The sequence below is a fragment of the Amblyomma mixtum genome, chromosome 4 (genome assembly GCF_055824585.1).
Source record: "Amblyomma mixtum isolate Tamu chromosome 4, ASM5582458v1, whole genome shotgun sequence".
Taxonomy (NCBI): domain Eukaryota; kingdom Metazoa; phylum Arthropoda; class Arachnida; order Ixodida; family Ixodidae; genus Amblyomma; species Amblyomma mixtum.
The window spans coordinates 78,937,632-78,960,116 of record NC_143015.1 but is presented as its reverse complement, the minus strand read 5'-3'; the positions used below and the strand labels follow the sequence as shown (position 1 = coordinate 78,960,116).

The following is a 22,485-nucleotide window of genomic DNA, read 5'->3' as shown; positions in this document are numbered from 1 at the left end:
ATCTTGGGTGGCTGCGTGTTCTGGCAAGCGGTAGTGCTAGTATTTTCATTTTTCACATTATGAACATGTTGTTGTAAACGCTTTTTATAACGTCCCATTTCGCCGATGTAGCCGCCATTGCAGTCTGCGCAAGGGATGGTCTAAGCAACTCCTGGGAAACTTTCTTTCGGCAACTGGTCTTTCACATCTATGAGCTGTTGTCGGAATTTCATGGCAGTGAAATGGGCTACTTGGACGTCATTTTCTCGTAATATACGGGCGAGACGCTCACTTGGTTTCGGAACATACGGAATAGCCGCACGTTTCTTCGGCTGAAGAGGGACGTCAGGTTGTCGCGGTCGTGTCAGCTGTGTTGACCTTATGAAATGATTTGGGTAACCACTGCTAGCGAGATCTTTCCGTGCCCTTGCTGCATCATTGGTGCTTTCGCATATTCTCTTGGCACGCTGCATTAAACTCCTGTAAAGAACTCTTTTTTTGGGCGGGAAGGATGGACCGAAGCAAACTGTAGGTAGCGCCCTGTGTGCGCATCCTTTCTGTATACGCTGTATTCCGTCAAACTCTCGACTTCTAAAGCCTGTGTTGACAAAAGGCAATGGGGAGAGATAGAAATCCCCCTATCTGTTTTCCGGAAGAGAGAAGGGATAGAAGTAGAAAAAGGAATTTGGAGAGAGGGTTGCAGCAGACAGGTGGCGATACGGCAAGAGCCATCCCGAAACAAACTCATAAGGACAGGAGAATGGAGGATGACATGTGTTACACAGCGGTTGCTAGATGAGATCGGGACAATGGAGAAGGTGTTCGACGTGTCACATGGTGATTGATAGACTGCATCCCACCTCTTGCTCGCGCGGTCTGGGCGCTCAGGGGAAGCGGCTGCTCCATCCGGGGGAAACACTAATGCTAACGAATACTCTCTCACATGAATCGAGCTGATCGTTCGCGAATTTTTATTAAAGTGCAGTAATGTATTTAGAGAAGAATGAGCTTATACTCAGCGAGCGCCATGCAAGACATTGACGTTTCCTTTCTCCACACTTTACAAAGGTGCTTAGAAAGCAAGAAACTTTGATGCTGAGTATCTTTGTGCACCTCTGTGTTTGCTGCGTGGAGAGAGGATAAAAGTAATGCACATCCGCCAGATTATTTATGACATACGTGAGGGTACTCCAGTAGTGTCGTTCAAAGTCATAAATTTAGACCAAGCTACTTTATAATCCATTTTATGGATATGGAAGTCAAGTGAAGTGAAGAGAAAAATAAGAAATCGCATTTCGCGAAGCTTGACGCGGAATGAAAACGCTTTTATGGCTGCTACTCTCTCTTTTGCCACTATACTGCAACTTGAAATTTCAGTCAGTGTTGCCAGGGCTGCCTCTTCTTGCAAGTGCTTGGTAGCGGCTCGGAATAGTGTCCTTCTCGTGCGATGAAGTCTGTGCACAAGTCTCTGGAGTAGGGGCAACCTGGGAGGAAAATGAAGAGTGAAAGAACGAATATGCTGCAGTAGTGAATGTGACCATAGCCACTAACATACAAACTGAAGAAACATAAGAAACTCCTGAAGTTTTTAAGCGGACGGACATCAGTTAAGAGCAATCTGCTACAGATGATATACTGGCTGTGCCTACCCTCTGCAGTAGTGCTTATGAAGGCAATCGTCGTAAATTATAAAGAGGCACTTGCTGAAACGTGAGGTTCACCTTATAGACACCAGTTCTAGAAATGTTCCGCTACCTGAACTGCCGAGGTTAGTGCATATACAAGAGTAAAGCATGAGGGAGTGGGCAAATTTTGTTTATTAGAACACAGAAGGCAACTCCAGCCAGTTTTTGATCGGAATGAAAATGTATTTCGTAACTGTTTTTGATGTGCAACGTTTGCCTGACAGCAAAGGACGCATTTATGGCTTAGAGAAGTAAATTTAGAAATGCCAGATATTTGTTCGAGGCCACTCAGTTGAAACTCTTTGAAATATCACCAGGCTTCTTGTTCCCGTGGTTGGCCCCACGTCGCGCATGCTTTGAGCCCTAAATATAGCTCGTTGACATCATCCGTGAGGTAAGAAAGAAAGAGCATGATAGAGTGGCTGCAGAACGGAACGTTATAGGCTACTAGGCTTAGTGGTAATTGCTGGGCGCTGCAACGAATTCCTGGTAATGGAATGAAAAGGAGGCTGTGGTTATTGTTTTGTCAGCGGATGTCTGCGCAGCTTACCCTCCGAGATTCGTGCCAAAAAAAATGACGCATTTCCGTTATCGTGAAACGGCAGTGGTGGTTATATATTCATTTGTAGACCTACTTTGTTATGTATCCTCCATTTTCTCTAAAAAAGTCTTTCTGGTTAGAATGCGGTAATCGATAGAGACGACCACAGCGAGATATGTCCTTATTGCGCGTTTAGTCAGTCATGCAGGAATTGCTCTGTGATTCCACACGGCAAATTGGGAAATTGAATGGTATTCAAAGAATAATTGGAGGCGCAATTTGATGCACAAGCATGAAACGCCACTGATTTCAGAAGGCATAATGAAAAGAAAAAATTGGCGTTATCATTTTTCAAAGCCTTGCCATAAATAGCAGAGGTGCAGTAAACAGGTCCTGTCATTAAAATGAACCACGCTTGTATAAAATATTCAAACGTAGGATGTAAGCACAACATAGTGCAGAAAAAAAATGGCTGGGGTTCGACGTAGCTTCAACCCAGATACAAGTGAAAGATCGTATAACTGGTTTCAATCAAATGTCAAGGTTAAGGCTAGAAGGTCAAGCTCAGGTGTCCACTGACTTAAATCAGATGTAAAGGTCAAGTGTCAAGGTCGAACGTCAAGGCCAGGTATTCAATGGTCATAGTCATACGATCTAGTGTTCATGCTACCATAGATTGGGCTATTACCACAATGCAACTAAGCTTGGTTTGACCTTGGGAAGTACTGGAGGTCATTGTCTCATCCACATCGAAATCGGAAGTTGTACCCTGAGGAGTAGAGCTTTCGCTTTAAAATAAGAGATCCGCTTCCAGTACTACGCTGCTGTTTCGCTAACAAGACGACAGCGGGGGCTATTTGGTGCTTAGTATACTGAAGATGTCGTGTTATATATTACAGAAAACAAGCCGTTTTCTCCGTGTATTGTGTATTCGTTAAGCGCAACATCACGCTATATTGCGCATTAGTACGGTCGAGCTTTCTGTAGAAGCAACAAAAAAGCTAAACTGTTGATTTGAATATCTGCTGAATATGTAATGTTAGCCACCGAAAATAAAAATGCGTCGGCTGAGCCTGTGCATAGAATTTAAGAGGGAAGGTAAAGAATTGTTCAGCGAGCCGGTGTTTTAAAATTATTGTGCATTTGAAGGTACTTTTGTTAGAGGGCAAGTAGACCTGAGTGCAAAAAAATGATGACCACACTGATTTATCTTCTTTCACACAATCGATGGCCTTGTTGTTTCAGCATCCGCCTCGCATGCGGGAGGTGTGGGGTTCGATCCCCTGTGCCGCCGTGTACCACCGGTAATACAATGGGTACGAGCTTTCCCCTGCCTGGTGCTCGGCTTCTTTAGGGTGAAATGCTTGGAAAATGGGTCTTTGAACCCTCCCCCCCCCCTCGAGAACAACAAAAAGCTTATGCCATGGCGCTCTTCGGCCACAGACGTCCTTGAGCCATAAAAATTTATGATCATCATCATCCTTTCGTATAAAACTATCCTGATGTATTCGCATGTAGCAATAGATTCGAAGATAAATTCCAGCCGTTAAGCACATCCAAGCTGACTTTGGAGCAACTACTCATTTGAGCACCCAAATTAACAAACGTACTGAAGAGAAAACAAAAACTATCCTTGAATTCAAGCAGAATATCGCAACATCCCAGTTAGTTTTCCCTTAGTTATTAGACAATAATCTTCAAAGCCAAAGCTGATGGGAAGGATCATACATGTCCTGTATATCTGGTGCTAAGTCAGAGTGCATTTGCTGTGCTCATGCGGCCGCTCACGCGCTCGAAAATTACGCGCTCTAGCACTTTGCGCTTGACAATGCCTCCTCGTCGGCAGAAGAAACAGGAACTCAGGAGAACAATTCTTCTGGATCATAAAGGAGTACGACTAAGGAAAAGAGCAGAGTATCAACGGAAGCAGTAGCGAAGAGATTCCACTCACCGAGCATTTGCATAGTGCGAATGAGCTCACTCCTCAGGATCTCCAAGACCTTGTCAACGCCTTCTTTACCCTGCAAATACCGGTAACAAATCATGAAACACGTAATTAAGTTTGATTTTTATGTGCTTGGGGAAACTTCGCTAGGTGATTTTCACTTCAGTCCAGGTGAAAATTGGTGGCAGTGCTGTTTGATGTATTGCCGAATGAAATTCAAGGATCCAGACTGTGAGCAGGGGAGCAGTCTAGCGGATTTAGAGATCACGCTTGGCGGTAGAGGTGGGCAGCTGTGCTCAAAAAGGAAGACTTTTCTATTTCTCCTGAATTTGAACCCTCCTCTAAACAATGCGAATGTTCGTGATCAATTACAGAGCAAACTGGAGCCTGCACAGCTCACATGTGCACATTAGTCAGCTGCGCCGACCGCGCTAACCAGTATTAGAGTTTAGTTGCTAGATTTTACGTACCAAAGTTACGTAACTGGGTCCTAAAAAAAAGAAGGACCAGGAGAACTTCGTTGTAAACATTATTTTCCTTTACATGAAAATAGGTTCTTTCCTGTTCAGCGCTTCGTAAGAAAAAATGAAAACCTCAGCTAGAATCCCTTTATTGAAATTAAAAACAATTTAAATTTCCACGATTCGACAGTACTATGCTCCATGGCTCACTAATGAGTGCAGAACTGTCGTCTTTATGTTTTCATCTTATATCTGAAATAAGTAAGTAACTATTCACAAGCATCCACCGAAGTGCAGCCATGTGCCTTCAAAGGAAAGCTATATAGTTTCCACAGTAACTGCCTGGTTTAAAAAAAAAATCATCCTGACCCGGAGTTCGGATGAGGATTCACCGCATGTGCCGAGGCGTCGCTCTACCAATAGAGCTAACCAGGACGGCCCCCAACTAAATAGCAGGGCGATACCGAATTGATCAACAATTCAACAGTGAGAACAACGTTGGTTCAAAGTTTTTTAGCGGAATCTCTAAATAGCATGGACAAACGCCGTTCCCACTCTGAGTTTTGTCGTGGAATCTCCAAAAAAAAACATAGAATGAACACTGTTCTCACGCCCAATTTTCGATCTATTCGGTCGCAGTTCGCTTAGTTTGTAGACCGAGTGTCCCAGATATGTAGTGGTCTAGGATTCGAGCCGAGGATCCGAATTTTTTTCAAATGCGAAGTTTCTTTGAAAGCTGTGTACATTTCCTTTATAGCCTCACAGCTGCGTTTGGGTGCATGTTAATTTTAAGCACCACTAAATTATTTCAAATTTACAAAACCTTGGTTGGGTTCCCCTAAAAAACATCGGACATCTTACGTTCATGCGTATTTATATCTGTGTTCGATAAAACAGTCTTGAGCAATTTTGTTCTTATTGGTCGTGTTATGATTCCTTTTGTGCTTATTCTCTGCGTAAGGTCCTGTCAAGATCATCGAATGTGGGACCGCCTTTTGTGTAATATTTCCCGGGACAACTATCAAAATCATTATTAAAATTTTGTTTCAGCTTGAACATCCACGAACTCGCCACTCAATGTGTTAACGAGACAGTGAGCAGGCGGAAACTCGTGGATGGAATGGACTCCATTTAGGTGTGAGCCTTTCACGCCACAGAATAGGCAAAGTTGTGGCTTGTAAGCGAGAGCGGGGGGAGGGAGGTTAGCCATACAAAAGTATTGCTATCACTGCTTCGCAGCGACTAAGGCCGACAAGTCCTGGATCTTTCCGGTTACGACGCTGCATACTGACGCCCATGTCAGCTGTCATTTTGCCAGGTAAAATGCCGAACATAAAGCATCGACGCTGCAAAAGTGCCCTGCCAGTGTATTTCTCACTAGCTGTTAAGCGTACAGCGAGCACAGCACACGTTAATATACACATCTGCTAGCGGGAAACCACGCGTGCGTGAGAAGGACGTAGGAGACACCACGAACTGAAAGGCAGGCCTACTTGTGCAACGTAACAGGTAGACGCAGCACGACAGAAGAAAGCACAAGAAAAACTCCAGCCAGTCCGCAGCTCATGCACTTGCCTCGTTGCAACGGCGCACCTACCGACAACAAGGTACCCAGCTAATCTTGTGTGCTTGAATGGTGTGCGCCGTGTATTCTGGCTCCGGGTTTTGTGGTCATTATGAAGTTATCACTTTTATACTGCGGGCTCAGTCATCAGGAGAATCTATGTGTTTGGATTCACATCTTTAATAATTACTTGTACCTACAGGCAGTGAGGAAGGGTAATTTAGCAGTACGCGGGAAGGCAAAGAGAAAAGGAGGCCATTTGCCAGCAGTGGATGTTATCTGGCAGGTATAGATTGTAACGATGACGAGTGTGTAACCTCTGACCACACCCTGACGAGGCTTGCCTTAAAGAATTTGACATTATCCTAATTGCACGCAGAATATCCTGACCGTGAGCATGCACGCATGAATTTCTCCGTCTCGATAAAAATTTTGGTATGGGCTAGTTGGTGGCTCCCCTTAAGGAAAGTGTATGCAGCGCCGAAAACAGGGACAGTAGAGAAGACACAAACAACATCAGCGCCAGTCCTGTTATTTGTGTCTTCTCTGCTGTTCCTGTTTTTTGAGCTGCATATACCTTTCTAGGTCTCACCCACTATTTCAACATGAGGTGTGGTCATTCCGGTCATGGAAGTCACTACTGAGCAACAAATTTCACAAGTGACCACTTCAATGGGGTCTTAACTGGCTACAGTTCACGCGGCTGTTGAATACACAAATCAGCAGGCTCCTCAAAGGCCGTTTGTATCGTCATATTTGAATCGGACACTTTGATGTCTGAAATCAACTTTACGTCGTGGCAATCTTCAGCAACTGGTGGTTGAGACAAGACAAATACATCGAGCACAGGAAGACCACCGCAACATTTTCCTGTGGCTATCAGAGCACTTTGGCTGTGATGAGAGTTGCCGTCTCGTCTAGGAGGAGGGACAGAAGTCAGAAGTCAGAAGATGTTATCGCGCGAACGAATTATCTGGGCGTACATTGTAAGCGAGTCCCCAGAGCGCCGGTCTGCCCACGAAGACGGCGCGGGCTCCGAGGCTGAGCGCCTTGGCTACGTCGGCACCCGAGCGCACTCCACCATCCATATACACCTCCATTTGGTCCCCTACAGCAGCCACCACTTCGGAAATGGCATCGATCTGTAAAGAAGTTTGGTTTGCATGTAGCACGTGCAGTCACCAGTGAATCGCTCCATGTAACGACTCCTATAACTGCACCGGGTTTCTCTCTCGTTCACATGAGAATTCCGTATGATTACCGTACACTAGCCTTGGAATTTCTGCATATGGAATACGTGTTCCATAGAAAATACACTGTTGGTGATATGACAAATGAAGATTTGATTACGGTTATGACAAAGGCTGCACGCTCACCAGGCTGCGCCTTTAATTTTTGTTTTAAATTTCTTTCATCAACTATCTCGAGGAGGAAAAACTCCAAACTTCAAAACCATGACCCGGCCGGAATACATACACACTCAGAATAACGCCGTGTATGCTGTTGGGAATCACGAGAAAAACATTCCTAAAACACACGAAAGCTGCGGCCGCCGCGGTGGCTCCGGGGTTATGGTGCTCGGCTGCTGATCCGAAAAAAGCGGGTTCGATCCCGGCCGCGGCGGTCGAATTTCGATGGAGGCGAAATTCTAGAGGCCCGTGTACTGTGCGATGTCAGTGCACGTTAAAGAACCCCAGGTGGTCGAAATTTCCGGAGCCCTCCACTACGGCGTCTCTCATAGCCTTATTCGCTTTGGGACATCAAACCCCATAAACAAAACAAAACACATGAAAGCTACGCAGGCTGGAAACATGTGCACACTGTTAGGATATCCGAAAACTAACGCGACAATGTTAGAGTGGAGGTTTGGAGGAAACGTTGTGCGCGTTGTCACACTAGTTTAGGATTGGCCGATAGGGTTGCGACGTCACAGCAGAGCTGTGGAATGAAAATGATTAAAATTCACGGTACAGTGTATTATGAGGTAGTGGCATGACAGATGAGTCATCATGACATAAAGTTATGTAGTAAATTAATTCTGCTTGAAAAGAAATCCAGTAATTATTTACGTACTGAACCCATAACTGTTGGTTCATTTTTAAATCAGCTAAAAGATGCAACACAGGAAAACAGAAGAGCACAAGACAAGTTCAGGTTGCGAGTCAGACACGCTAGCCTTACGTCACTGAGGCAGGTTTGTGCGGTTTAGTCAAAGGGAGTCCTTGTGTGCCTTGCGGTACATCATGTACTCCAGTATGTCTACTTATGCATGTATATTAGTGTGTGTAATTGGAAGGTACTAATTAAGAAAGAAAGAATGAAAGAAAGAAACATTAAAACATACTTTTTTCGCACCTCAAGAGACCTTTCTGTTAATTACTGTTGCTTGGTAAAAGGTAACATTTTAAGAGGGACGCTAAGAAACAGTAATTAATACACATTTCGGCAAAAAAGCTTGCAGAAGCGGTTGAGTCTTGATCAGACATTGTTACGTTAAGCATTGCGCAAGTGTTCGAAAGATTAGGATTAAAACAATTTTAAAGTTCATTTTAGCCCAGGATTCCTTAAATTGTACGCAGTGTTTATGCAAGAGTACCTGCAGCCACCATTCGGATTGCTAGGCTGTATGTGTCAACGGAAATAAGGAATTGGATAAAGACTTCTGCCACGAGAAGAGGAAGGCGCGCGGAACAAGAGACCGCTTGTTTTGCGTATTCTCGCGATGGCTTTCTATTTCCTGGCGTCAGTGACGCTGTCAAAAGGTTCAGTTACTTTTCATGAACACTATGTTTTTTTCGTGCGCGTTCGTGCAACTTCTGCTCATTGTCGGGATGCCGGAGCGATTGAGCGTAGCAAGCTTAAGAAGGGGCAATCGATATGCATAGCGCGAAAATAGAAAGCCAGTTTTGTGTGGTTGTGTTCAAAATTGTCTTAAGGATTCCAGTGGCAAAGCGAACAAAATCCCAGCAGGGCATGTAATGCGAAGGAAAGATAACCGCTGGTCCTTAAGGATAACAGAGTGGATTCCAAGAGAAGGCAAGCGTAGCAGGCGGCGGCAGAAGGTTAGGTGGGCGGATGAGATTAAGAAATTTGCGGGAATACGGTGGCCGCAACTGGCGAAGGACAGTATTAATTGGAGAGACATGGGAGAGGCCTTTGCCCTGCAATGGGCGTAGTCAGGCTGATGATGATGATGACGATGATAGTGAGGGCTGATATATTACTTGTATTATCCGCATTTTTATGTAGACAGGAGAGAAGTTATTTAAATAGAGTTTTGTGATATTCACGCTCTTTTTCTCTGCCCACGCTGATATATGTCTGCGGTTGTTATTGTTGCCCACTCATTAGCACCAAAGAGAAGGTGTCTGCGATAAATCATAGAACAATAGTAAATGATTTATAGTTTACGTGGGTTTAACGTCCCAAAGCGACTCAGGCTATGAGGCACGCCATTGAGAAGGGCTCCGGAAATTTCCACTGCACTGACATCGCACAGACACAGCACAGAGAATAAGAGATAAGAAGTTTCTCCTTATACTGACAGGTTAGAATTTTATTTTTCGGACGCTACATCGAAATTGCTACGATTGCAATAGTTATTGGGTCCTTTTGATTATTTGTCGCCTTTACAGCGCACAATCGAGCAGACTTGGAGGTGAATTGGGGCGCAGAACGTGTTCCAAGTGGTACATTATGCTTACCTGGCGAAAAAAAAACTTTGTAACAATTCATTTCACTTCCACGTTTCTTGTGAAAGCAAAGAAATCCTACAGAACAGAATATAATCGACATGAATAGCGGCGCATCTTTCGTTGCCGCAGAGGGAAGTGGCCCAATTTTTTTATAGCATGCTGCTGCATTATTCTGCGATATGCGAAGAAGGCTAATAAAAAAATAGAAGAGTGCAGAGTTATTGATGTTCTCTGGAAAGAACCGGACATTGATATTTAAAAACTAGGTCCGTGTCTTCAACAGCTAATGCTTACGCTTTCTACATTTCGGTACTTGAAAGGCGGGTGAAATCGGGAGGAAGGAATGACATTACACTTCTTAAAGAAATCTGGGGATAAATGGAAAGGTTATCCGAGGGAACTAACCAGCAAGTTATGATCGTTTAGAGCGAAAATCAATAAAAATCGTTTATGGAAATGCATTGCCCGCCGCGGTGGCTCTGTGGTTAAAAGGCACTCGTCAACTGAGTCGGAGCGTCCGGGTTCGAACCCGAACGCGGCGACGAGGTTTCGATGGAGGCGAAACGTAAATGGCGCCCGTGTGTTGTTCGATGTCAGTGCACGTAAAGATCTCCACGTGGTCGAAATTTTCCGGAGAACTCCACGAGATATGCGAGACATCTACTGCGCCATCTTCTTTCCTAAAAAGCAATTTTAAAAGTTAAATGCATTGAATATAGATGACTTCTCGTGAGTTTTGCTGATTTTGCTTTAGATGGACGCTGCTATTTCGGCGTATTAAAGCTCACAGCCATTCACTTCGATATCTGGCAAATTGTAAATCTAAATAAATCGCCGCACTGTGATGGCGATGAGATAAAATCAACAGCCAAGCTGAATAACATACACTGCTTCGTGTGTGAGCCCGCAAGATAAAAAACATTGTAAAAAGGCGATAAATAATAATACTAGGTCGCTCAACGATAAGTATTTCATAGAAGCACTTCGCCATTATGCACTAGGAACATTAAACTATTTCTGCAAGGCATTAAGCAGCGTACACAATAGTTATTTACGGCGCGTAGCTATTAAACGTATGGCATACCGTTGCTGGATCTCCGTCAAGCTGCCGACCACCATGATTTGACACGATGATAGCAGACGCGCCGTAACGGGCAGCTGTGATGGCCATTCTCGCTGTAAGCAAACACAGAACTTGCTCAGGGAAAGTTAATTTGTACACTATACATAGGGAAGCAAAAAAACTAGCACGCAAGAAAGAAAACCTTGTTTTACCGCAACAATGAAGGCGTCTCACCGCGTTGTTGCTCACTGTGACAAGACATAAGTGGTAGTCTGCACTCTATTGCTTTTAACAAAGCTCGGACGGAGTTCTGGTAGATGTTTAGGTTTGCTTATAGAAATTACTAGGTTCCAGCAGCGCTTGTAATCACTGCTTCATAACGTATTCAGTACTAGAATGGTACAAATCAAGTAATTACGCTTTTTCAGCAGGACCTTGTATAGTTAATGTGCTTACTAGCTAATTCACCAGTGAATGACAATGACTACATAAGCGTTCTGGCTTCGCCCACTTCCCTTTCTTTTACCTGCACCTACTGCTATCCCTCTGGGTGGAAAGAATGCGTTCTCTTCTTCTACGGAGCCAGCTTTTCGCTTGAAAGTAACCAGGACGACCATGTGAGAGTGGCGACGCAGGTGCTGGGGAGAGGGTATCATGCTGAGGGATGTAGTACTAGCAATAGTAGTAGTTGAACCACTTTGATTATTCGGAGCTCGACGGTGTTCAAGGCGATGTTGGGCAAGAATGGCGCGTAGAAAGGCAAGTGAGAAATGCGGAAAGCCAGCTGCGGTTGTTGCTTGGAGGCATGAGACAGGTCGTCACATACAATCGTGATTAAAATATTAGGGGAGGCATGTCTGTAAATTTGTTCACAGAAGGGACCTAAGTACTGTGAATAAATTCATGGAGGCACCTAAGCAATTCGTAAGATATGTAAATGCGAGTGCATTACTTGTCGCTGTGTTATGCTGCTGGGTGTAGTGCTGCGGGGAAATGTTTCTGAGTTAAGTGGCACTGCGTTGTTTCCGAGCGTAATATGTTGCTTCGAGTGAGGCAACTACAAGCAAGTCATTTCGCGACCTCTCTATTCAGTTTTATTAGCGGAGTTCTTAATAAAACATGCTTCCCTCTCATTGCGTTTAGTCTTCTTTTTCTCTAAGTTGCCGTTCATTTTCTCATTGCGAGAGTGTCTGCGGGCCCCGGTTGATCTCCAGTCGGATGGCCTTGTGATCGAAGTAGTATGTCGGGTTGTGCAGATGCAGACGTTAAACGAAGCACTGCATGCGCTTCTAAGCGAAACCATGCCTTCGCTATCGGAAATGAAACATTGTGTGTGCAGCACAAAGGGCACTATCGTCCACTACCAGCATACACATACCACAGGTGGCAATTTCAATTCCCAAGGCTTGAAAAATGGCGGACGGCAACCGCGCGCTCCATTTCCTTTCGTCCGCGTCTGTACCATACTGCTTGCACCGTGTGTGGCATGTTCTCGAACGCCAAGCCGAACCCGGTGCCTCGCGAAGTAGTGACTGCACCTATTGGAGAGGCGGGTCTTAAGCTGAGACAGGTACGCATAGCGCTGATGAATGTTGGCGTTGAAAATGCGTCCTGACTGAAGCATATTACGGTGAGCAAGAACATGCCGCTGTGTAGACCGAACGCAGATTCCTGTACATAAACGACGGAGGGTCTGTTTGAGGCAGGTTTGGCGCCACGTATACGCACACAAGCACGAGTCCTGCTTCGACGAAGTCAACTGCACACGTCTTCGTCGGCATCATAGCAGTCTCCGAGCTAGACAGGTCGTAGATGCAGTCCTGGCTTGGCGTATATAGCGACGTGGCTAGAGCCGTGTTTATCTCGAGCCGCATTTACATGGATACGACACGGTTGCATCGTACCTCCTAGCGTATATCGAGGAGGCCTCATGCCACTATTTACTTGTACCACTTCAACTTAGGCTCTGGTCTAGTGCATGCGGCGGGACCTGGTCACGGGCTCAGTGCATGCAACGGAGGGGACCAGCCGCTGCTCCCGTCATGAGATTGACCTGCCGTGTTATCGGACTAAGGTGGTACTGTATATACTGTATAACCCCCCAAGTTAGGAGGAGGGGATCCTCCAAACCTGTTTCCATTCACAGCAGAAGTTGACTTACCCTTCTCGGAAGAGGACAGTCGCATTTAGCATTGGGAGGAGTGTATCCCTCTCTAAATCAGCGGCACATTGTATTTAATAGCCTATCTCGTGGAGGCGACGAGCCACGGTTTACAGCCTCGGTGGCGGGCAGCGTCTGCTCCACCATTGGCACAGTAGCGAGGCGCGCCGCTGCGGGCTATGACGTCACTCTGCGCATGCGCACAACTGGCGAAGCGGTGGTGCCACGGCTCAGCGCGCAGCCACGCTGACCTCGTGAAGCGGCTGGCGTAGAGTAGCTGTCGTTACAACAAATGTGGGTGTCGCGTTGCGCAAGGTTGTCAGGAGTACCATCACACTGCCACCATTTGTAGCGAGAGCTACATTACCCGCAGTCTCACCGTTTTGCTATGGACCTTCGGCGCCACTGGTGCGCATGCGCGAGGAGTCGAGTGACGTCACAGCCGAGCAGCTGGTGCCCCACGCACCGAGGCCGCTCGCCTCTGACCGAGAGAGAGACTGCGCATGCGTGACACGCAGCTGGCGCTCCAGCTCTACTGCGCATGCGCGGCAAGGGGAGGATGAGGGCCATGGTGAATAATTTATGGTGATGCGGCGGTGGAAAAAAAAACTGACAAGTCACAGCACTGTGTCGGAACCGTCGAGACGGACGCGTGTTATTTTATGGATCACCGGGCCGCCTTTCTGGCAGTCAATAAAGTTGAATAACACGTGTCGCCTTCATCACATGTCTCGTCTTTAATGTCTAACATGTAGCCATGAAGATAAGCAAAGCAACTAGACGTGATCAGGGATATACCGTACCTCTCGCTATGTATGTCCTGGCATAGCTGAGCTTAAGCCGCTGCCAATTTTTTTTTGCACTGCGGCATTTTGCGGTTCGGCTCCATTGAAATGCGACGACCGTTGAATGTGAAAATGTTGACTTTGTGTACTGCTCCGACTGGTTAGTATAGTGACACCCGCGCAGTGTTCTGCTGTCAAGGGCGGTTTTTTCGAATGTTGTACCGAATTCAAGAGGTGTTTTTATTCTGGGACTGACCACGCGCGACAACTGCTGTAAAGGCAAGCATACGTCGTCAGCGTTCGTGTTGCCCACTCTTACCGGTGAGGATGCCTTTGGCCACTATGGGCAGCTTCGTGGTACGGCGTAGCCAGCTGATATCGCGCCACACGCTCTTAGGTGACATAAGCGCCCCGACGAAGTACGGGCTGGCAGGATCGTAAGTGAACGGACAAGCCGGACACGAAACTTCCAGGTTTGCAAATCTGCGCCATGCAAACAAAGGGACGAATTTACTCGTTATTTATTTATTTAATTATTTATTTAGTAATACTGCAGGCCAATACTTTGGCCCAAGCAGGAGGGGCATATCACAAAAAAGAAAGCAGAAGAATCTGTGTAAGAAGAGTTCGAGCTTGGAAGCAATGATTCAAATTTATGTTGTAGTTACTAGGATTTTTGAACATACAAATTATGAGCGGTGTGTCAGCGCCGTTTTCGCATGTATGTCATGCAACCAGGAGTACGCACAATAAGAGGATAATCATCATCGCCCATGAACTAAGAAAAGAATAAATCATTAAAGTTATGGTTTATGTGGTTTAACGTGCCAAAACTACTCAGGCTATGAGGGACGCCGTAGTGAAGGGCTCCGGAATTTTCGACCCCCTGGGGTTCATTAACGTGCACTCACATCGCACAGTTCAAGGGCCTCTAAAATTTCGCCTTCATCGAAATTCCGCCGCCGCGGCCGGGATCGAACCCGCGTCTTTCGGGTCAGCAGCCGAGCGCTGTAACCTCTGAGCCACCGCGGCGGGGCCATTGAAGCTCAAACTTTTTGCGGCCATGTGTGCATTAGAAATCGGGAATGCACGTGTGTGAGAATGGTAAAGCGCCGTATACTGTGCGATGTCACTGTGCATTAAAGAGCCTCTGTTGCTCGAAATTATCCGGAGCCCTCCACTACGGCGTCCCTCACAGCCTAAGTCGCTTGGGACATTAACCTATCTAAATCATGATCTTCGACATTCAAGGCGTAAGACTCAATACGTTTCAAAGTTCCTTTCTTCATAAGGATTCAACATATAACTGTGCATATAACGCACTTCGGCAATTCAGTCCACGAAAGGGCTGCATACATATAGCTACACTGATTTTTGTCGTCGAGGAAATTTTTTCTATGGTTTATTTATTTCCACGAACAGCTCAAAACCAAATTTTAAAATGTGACCAATACATCACTTCCAGCAGTATTGAGTTTTATAGAATATTCACCTCTTTTTCTATTCAGAGTGACACAGCTACTTAACTTTATAATTCTCTTTGACCTCCTTGCGCACCATTTTATGGGTTTCTGTTATGCACTTTTTCCCTGTCTTCGGTGTAACGCTTAAAAAATGACAAAAAATCTGCCACTTTCTTTCTTCCAAGCAGGTTTTCTGCCGCTATCATCTTACCTGAGGCCCTTTGGTAGGCGGAAGCCATTCTTGGCGATCGTGATTGTCTGTCCGGTGAATGGCGAGTCCACGGTCACGACGATGGCAGAGAAGTTATTGCGTTCTGCCCGTTTCACCAGCGACTTCGTGAGGGATCGGTTGCGGAAAATATACACTTGCTGCCACAGCAGGGCGTCCGGCACTCTGGCTCTGATGTCTTCCAGGGACGCTGTGCTCATTGCACTCAAGATCATCACCGTACCGGCGTCACGTGCAGCTGCAGAGCGAGAAATGTTGGTGCTTTCTGAGAACGCTTTGAAGGCGCAGTTGGCAAATTGGCAACGAACTTTTCTTTAACTGTGAAGTTTCTGAGAAAGCTGTATAGCTTTCCTTTGTAGCCGTATGGCTGCGCTTGGGTGGATGCCAATGAGTAATTACTCCCTTATTACAAATCTCATCCAGCTTGGGGGATTCCCCTAAACATTTGACCAACACTGTTCCCACTTCGAGTTACTGATCAATTCGCTGTCGCCCTACCATAAGCTTGCCATCCCGGTTAGGTCACTTAGTAGAGCGACTGCTCCGGTGAAGCGGTGGTCCCGGGTTTGAAACCCGGACCAGGACGAACTAACCCCGGACCAGGACGAACTTTTCTTTAACGGCGATGTTTCTGAGAAGGTTTTATAGCTTTCCTTTGTAGCTGTACGGATGCGCTCCGGTGGATATCAAAGAGTAATTACTCCCTTATTACAAAATAAGCAGTTATTTACATCAATGATTAGGAACTTTAACACGAGTGTAAATTTAAGAGGGTTTTAATAAAAGCATTGCTGTTAATTTGTCCCTAAATAAGCGCACATTTCTGTATTTAAGGATGAGATCTTTTATATATTTGCTAGAACTCAGACGAACTGTTACCTGGTATCGCTTAGTTTGAGAGCCACAATTTCTTCTTATTCTGGGCAGCCTGGTACAATAATCTCCTAGCTGGTATTTTAGGTGTTGGTTAGTGCGCATGATGAGTGAGAGTGCACCTCTGTAAAACAAGTGGTGAGCATGACTGGCAAGCAGCACTGTGTTAAGTTTATAAATATTTAATATCTTTAAGCTAGGCCCAATGTGGAACTGTGGTCTCTAGGTATGCAATACCTGCGATGACTCTAATCGCTCTTTTTTTAACAAAAAGAGTGATTTAAAGTTTGTGCCCGATGTGCTGCCCCAAACTAGAAGGCAGTAGTGTAGATTAGATCGTACAAGCGCCAAGTTCTTTTTTTAACCCGTTTTGAAGAATAGACCTAAATTTATTGATGATGCCAATGGAGCTTGCTACTTTCAATCGCAGAGTTTATGTGGTCATTGCACAACAACTTTTCATTAAATATGACTCCGAGGAACCGCCCAGACTCCGCTCGTTGGATAACATTATTTCTAAAAATAATTCTTTGTTCCATGTCTATAACACTGTTTTAGGTTTAAAGGATACAAAGTGTTTTATTAACATTTAATTCTAATCTATTAACGTTTAACCGAACAGAGAGCTCGTCCAGCCAAAGCTTGCATTTGTTAACCCTAGTTTGATTATGTTCTCCACTCAAAAACACATTTGTGTCGTCCGCATACAGTATTATTTTAGGAATGTTTGGCATATTGACATTGTCATTTATATCTGTCACGAAGAAAAGTGGCACCTGAATCGAGCCCTGTGGGACGCCAGTACGTATCAAGCCGTATTCCGAAGAAATACCATTGACAAAAGTGCACTGCTTTCTCGATTTTAGGTAGCTAGTAATTAGTTAGAGTGCAGTACCACGTACTCCATAAAACTCTATAAAACTGCAGCATGATGGCAGCTGTGTATATTTTGAGTGCAAGTCACCGCGAATGAGTGAGTTGTATGGTACTACACCTTGGTGTATGTCACAAAGGCGCTTGGTTCTTACTTAAAAGTTACAGTGGGTGCAAGCTTCCTCTCTCTTGGTGCTCGGCTTATTCAGGGTAAAATTCTTGGGAAATGGGTCTTTGACCCCACCTTGAGTAAACGAAAATACCTTGCGCGATGGCGCACTTTGGCTGCTTATGCCCCTCCACCATAAAAACTCAACATCATTATCATGTAAATGAAAGGTCTATCTCTCTCTCTCTCTCTCTTTCACACACACACACCCATGCAAATGTCACGTTTCGGAATAAACTGCCGGATACTGTGGCACTAGTAGCAGCTTTTTAGAAACAGTGATACGTGCAATGCTAGTAGCCACTTGTGTAAATATATCGTACTGCAATCGCCTACATATATATTAGTTAACGGAAACAGTAGGAGAAATGATGGGGATGAAAAGCTGCATGGTCGTTGAGGTGCAAAAGATTCTTCTTGCTATTTATACCCATTTATACTGTGTGGTCTTCCTTCCTTATCTTCCGTCGAGCTTTCTGATGGCACCGGCAGGTAGGTGCAGTAGCGTCTAATGACATTCTGAAACAAATGAGGGGGGAGGGGGGGGACGTGCAAACTGATTTCACGGCACAACCTTACCCTGCGCTGTGCCAAACTCTCCAACTGGGTCCGCCATCTTGTGGGCGGCTGACGGAGAGAAGCCGACTGGAAAAGATATCTTCCTGCCCAACACCGTGGTGGCAGTGCTAACTTTTGACACGTCCACGAGTGCACGAGGCCGGAACCGAAGCCTGCGCACAAGGTGAAAAAATAAAAACATGACTCGAAAAAATGCCAGCAGTACTCAGTGCTCCATTTGCGTATTAAGAAACACACACACACACACACACACACACACATACACACACACACACACACGCACGCACACGCACACACGCGCACGCACGCACGCACGCACACACGCGCACACACACACACACACGCACGCACGCACGCACGCACACGCACGCGCGCGCGCACACACACACACACACACACACACACACACACACACACACACACACACACAGAAGAATGCATGCAGAGCTTTCGTAGCAGTTAATGCCGATGGCTTTGGTCGGGACACCGATGAAAAACGAATAGGACTCTGGCATCTTATCAGGTCAATGATAAAATTATTGTTTTTTCCCCTGTAAGATTTGAGTTTTACAAGAACGATCACCTCGTGAAAGCCTCAATGTTCTTCCTCAGGGTCTGTTCTTGGTCTGCACCGCTAGCGATGTAGCTCCTTGTGGCGTTCTCCAAGCTTGCCTCGCCCAGACGCTGGATGTCTGCTATCGTGACCACCAGGTTGTCACCATGACCGTTCGAGGCAAAGCCTTGGCATCGACTGAAGCTCACTGCAATCAGTGCAGGCAGGTTTAACCTTGTCAGCTTGCATGTGCCTGCTTTATTAACTTGTCATTTGAGAACACGTTAATAGTAAATTGTTTCTGCGTAGCTCGAGACGCATTTTGCAATAAGCACATCTCGTCTTGCGAGATCAAGCCGTGGACATCTCGGACAGGTGGTAAAAAAAGCCCGTAAAAAATGGGGCCTCTTTAACCGTATCGCTAAAGGAGAAAATGCGATAGCGTTTGAAAGTTGGCCCACCAAATCTTCCAAAGGACGATCGCAAATTTTCAAAGTATGCAATTATGTGGATTAGTAGGCTGATTAAGCATGAATAATGGGAAGAAATGGTAGGATTATTGTAGATTGGTGGGTCTGGTTAGCACCATCCCTATGGATAATTCAATGAGGGGCTCCGGAACATATTAGTCATTCAGATTTCAAAATTTGACGGTGCTGATCACGCCATGGTCCTTTCGAACAATGCGGCAATTCAGGTACGGTGAAGCCAAGAGGTTTTTGAAGAACACAAAATAAATGTTCTTGCTTTAAAAGGCACAGAACCTATTCGCCATGAACCAGGCGTTTTCAATGGGTCTGCATGACACTGTGGAGGCGAAATTAAAGTTGCCTTGTGTTGATAGGATACCAGATTCTAAACAGAAAAACGGCACTCTTTCTGAAATTAAAGCTCTTGTAAGGTAGAAAACATCAAGAATTAAAATACAGGTATCACCGCCACAGCCCAATCTCGTAAGTACAAGCGTGACGATGAACGAGGGGAAAATACCATAGTTTTCTGAGGGCGACAAACGTGCATGAAGGTTGCGCCTTTGATTGATATTTAAGTTCATAAGTTTTGTTTGTGGTTTACGGTTTATTGCAGTTTAACTTCTCAAATCGCGTCCGGCTACGAGGGACGCCGTACTTAAGGGCTCCAGAAATTTCAACCACCCAGAGTTATTTAACGTGCCCTGACATCGCACAATACACGGGCCTCTAGAATTTTGCCTCCATCGAACTTCGACAGCTGCGGCTGGCATGGAACCCGCGTCTACAGGTCAGCAGGCGAGCGACATCTGTCTCTCGAAGACGAGTAAAAACGGCTGTATCACAGCGAAACCCCTGTGTAGAAATACTCAACCGACACTCACAATGAACCAGGCAGGAAGCAGCCAGCAGTGCAATCAGGTTTTCGCTGAACAAGCACCTCACCATCATAACTTGGACTCATAGGGTGCCCAGGCGGACGCTGCGCACAAAAGATAGAAAAGAAAAAGTTTGATGTCACATACTGTAAACTAAATGGGACTACGGAGGGAGCGCATGTCTGCAAAGAGATTCGGTCAGAAAAGGGCAAGATGTGTATGCATGATTGGGACATCTTGAAACACTTCCGAAGTTTCGGCTTCATAGCCATAGCCTTTGGACATTTCATGCTACATATCGCAGTCGCATTAGCTGCCAGCACTAGGTATGCAAACAAAGAGAGGAAAAGGGTAGGACACAGCATGGCGCCTTCAATGCATGCTGTCCACTGCCTTCACTTGCTCTGAGACACTCATTATTCACAAGGCTTTTTTGCCTGTAGACTATTTGCCAGACGCAGCTTGGGCAGCCAGTAATGGCAGCGCCGCCCAGCGGTGGTTTGCAGTCACATCAGAACCATAATACACATTTAAAACACCGCGTTGGTGTCGGCTCTGTGGAGTGGTGCATTAAGGTTTCTTTGGCGAAAGTGTTCGACAGCGAAGTCCGCATTTTTTCATGGAATTTCTCTTTCTTTTTATGCCAGTAATAACAATACATGCTTGTGCTAACCTTTTAGTTTGGCAAAGAAAGATGCTTAATGGCTTATAACGTCGTTTGGAACGCTCTGAGGTTACCGTTGTTGCCGTATTTCCTTACAAATTTGTCACAAGATTGGCAAATTTTTTAGTGTTTTAATAGAAAAACTACCGGCTTGAAATGTACCTCACTTACACTGTAGGGTTTGTTGTCCGTTTCAGTTGAGACCTAGTGACATTCTTGAGTCGCCGTAGTCCATAAATACGGTTTCAAAGCTTGAGGCTGTAGAGGCTGCAGCTGGTGAATACGCAGATGGGTACTAGCTCACTCAGTTGTTCTACATCCTTGAACCGCAAACATCACTAGGGTGTGTTAAGTGAGCTTTGCATCTTGTGCTGTGGTCAATATCCGCACTTCTCATGATTGAAAGGTGTTACCTTGAAATGAAACCTTGGGATTCCTCTTCTCCTGCCAGGCCTTTTTTAGCATTCAGACTGTGCTACTCCTGTGGTGCCATTATCCTAAAACTGACAGTTTAAATGAATCCAGGTGTAGAGTGCACTGTCATTCATATCTGTGTAAGATCATCAGCATGTCGATATTTAATATGACATGAAAGCTGTTCAGGGAAGCCTGCTAGATGTTAGTGCTGGTCGAAGATGGATGTGCGCTGTAACCGTTGAGAGACTGTCTTCGATCTCAAGATCGAAGCCGCAAATGCCCTTCAAAGGAGGCCTTCCAATCCGATTTTTTCACATTGTGGATGCGATTACCTCCTAGTGTGAATTCGCAGGTGGCAGCATGTCAATGGGTAATAACTACGTCTTTATCGGCTTAGCCATGGCATCATGAAAATTTGTCGACGCCATTGGCTAGAGCGACTGCTTTGAGAGACATCCCTTGCTTCGTTCTTGAGTTGTATACTGGCTAAGTCACGTCTAATGTAAAGAAAACAAAGCAGTACCAGATCAGGCGCTCTCTCTAGTGCAGAGCTGGCAGCCATTTTTTATAAACTATTCGTGCATTAGATTATGTAGAGCGTGATCACAGTCGTTATGAACTGTCCCTAAAAACAGCGAACATCAGAAACAAGAACGCGGCTCAAGAAAGTGGTCTCTAATTAATGAATCAGCCTAGAAATGGCCAAACAGGAGCCCGACTGAGCTTGTGGGAAAAACATTTGGCTCTTTATCAAGGGGTGCCGGATGGCTTTCTTCGTGGTATGATCATGGGAGATAATGAAAGGTATGTAAGTGGTGCGGGGCCCTGAAATAAATCCGAACACCTCGAGTTCTTCGGTGTGCACACTGACAAAAGACAGCGTACAAAGGAGATTTTGTTTTACCTCCATCGAAATGGGACCGCACTGTCCGAGACTCGAACCCATGACCTCGGCCTTAGCAGTCCAACAGCGCAGCTCCTGAGACATCGCGGTGGGTCTCTCCGGAGATAAGTCGAGTTTTCATCAAAAGGAATCAGCACCTAAATGGAAGTCTAAGTTCGCAGCCATAAACGCGCTGCGCGAGTTCAGGGGCAAGACACGGTAATGAGCGGATCGTGACGGTAACCATTTTTTGAGTGAGTGATGGAGTGGGTTGGGTAAATTTATACAACTCACAAAATCTCCGAGCTCCGTCCGCTATGTTGAGAGCTGGATAAATTGTACGCATATTTCCGCACAGATCTGCGCAGAAAATTTATTCACCGCGACAACAGACGGCCTAAACAGTTCGCGACACCAATGGTGCCTTAGCAAAATTCACTTACAGATTGTTTTTCCCCACCATCGTTAGTAGCAGGAGGTCGTGCCATGCCTCTTAATATGTTTGCCAAAACAACAAATCGACCGAAGGTTACGTGCACCGCGTCCGGACCATAT

At 45.6% G+C, this 22,485-nt stretch overlaps 1 pseudogene; it reads right to left on the bottom strand.

The window, feature by feature from the left end:
- Nucleotides 1-1,332: 1,332 nt before the first annotated feature.
- On the bottom strand, nt 1,333-22,035 carry LOC149347145 (2-Hydroxyacid oxidase 1-like; annotated as a pseudogene).
- Between the last annotated feature and the right edge of the window lie 450 nt (nt 22,036-22,485).